The sequence below is a fragment of the Pseudomyrmex gracilis genome, unplaced genomic scaffold, assembly GCF_002006095.1.
Source record: "Pseudomyrmex gracilis isolate BER0280 unplaced genomic scaffold, ASM200609v1 scaffold_193, whole genome shotgun sequence".
Lineage (NCBI taxonomy): Eukaryota > Metazoa > Arthropoda > Insecta > Hymenoptera > Formicidae > Pseudomyrmex > Pseudomyrmex gracilis.
The window spans coordinates 304587-306236 of NW_018020777.1; the positions used below are offsets into that span (position 1 = coordinate 304587).

At 35.5% G+C, this 1650-nt stretch overlaps 1 protein-coding gene across 1 annotated transcript in view; it reads left to right on the plus strand.

Annotated features, from left to right (window-relative positions):
- The window catches only part of LOC109858230, a 25076-nt gene that overhangs the window by 6804 nt on the left and 16622 nt on the right, over positions 1-1650 (plus strand). The window lies entirely within an intron of this gene.

Genomic DNA, 1650 nt, shown 5'->3' on the forward strand with positions numbered 1-1650 from the left:
ACCATCTATTTGTTGTCAATTTCACTGACATATATGGAATCGTTTTGACCGCAATACTCTCATGTATATTGCCAACAAAGTTGTTGCGTTTTTTCTTTTTGTGTGCTAACAGTTTTGGCAGTGTTTCCGTATTGTAGCATTTCTGCAAACAATTTCTGTAGCCAAGGTCTGAGCCGAAATTGTCAAAAACAGAAATTGTTTGCTGGGTATATATATACACGCACAGTTTCCGCTCAAACATCCTGCGATTGGCTCGTAAGGCCTTATATATTTCTTGTTATTAATTTCAACGAGCCTTAAAGTCATAATTGTGTAATAAAAGAAACTCATATTAATCCGGAACGGTTGTAAACTCTTGGTAAAACTTTCAATGAATTAAACATTATTGCGGACCAAATATTAGAAAATCACAGAACCATCAATTGGAAAAAAAACTTTATGTATTATCTTCAGTCATCATATCTTAGCAAGATATGTAGCCCTTGGCTCTGTCCTTTTTGTTTTTCTTTACAAAATCGGACTCTTCTCTAGTACTATTAATCTTTTTAAACAACTGATTGGAAATTGTTATAATCACTGCAGCTTTGGAAATCGTGCACCGACACAACATGTAAGTTATACTACGAACGACGAACCTAGGGTACCTTTAACTTCAACCTCAAATAACCAATCAAACTCTGATGTACTCCAAAGACTTCTTGATAAAATTTGATTACACCTCAAATTTTTATATAAGGAGAGAGGTGTGACCATTGTTTAGTTTAGTCTAGTTGCTACGCGTAGATTCTAGAACCTTCCATGTTTATCGTAGAGTCCGAGTTAACGATAAAACCATGACGCACTGTCGATCTTCCAAAATACCTTACCATAAGGCAATCTTTGACACAGGAAATGCTCGCCCTAGCGCGCAGCCGAATTTAGAACAATCGAGACAACTCTAAAACATTACCAAATAAGGAAAACTCTAAAACTTTTTGTGGACGAAATCAGGCCCTATAAAAGCGCCCTTGAACTGAGGCGCAGTCAGTCAACTACAGTCAGTCATATTTTAACATCAAGTTAGTCAAATCGCGCTAGTTATAAGTGACAAATTATTCAGTGTGATTGAATATCGTCAAATATAATCATTTTGTGTACATTGAGAAAATAAATCATTATTTTCAAACCAGCACTGACAATTCTTACAACTACTACTGTTACGCCTGACATAATAGGGTAGATAAAATATAAGTTTTCATAAAATGAATTTTTAGCTACCTCGTCCATTAACTCTGTTAACTTTGTTTGCAGTTTCTTCCTCTGCATTTTGTTTCACGTCACGCTTTCTAATATTATCGTGTTGTCGACTTGGTTAGTGGTATGAGAGAGGTGTGCTTGTGTCCGAGAAGCGTGAAGAGAGAAAGAGAGATTACAGGGTGTTGAGAGAAGTAGGAGAGAGAAAAAATGGAAAATAGGAGAGAGAAGAGGATTACGAAAAAATTGAATATTGAAGATATTGAAGAAAAGCAGGTAAAGAGAGAAAATAAACGGCAAAAAGAAGTAGGACAAAAGAGATATTACACAGTTTGTCCGGAAAGTTCCCGGACTACGTGAATTAAAAATCGAAAATGAAAGATATGGTTTATTAAACAAGTTTACACTTCAAGGTAG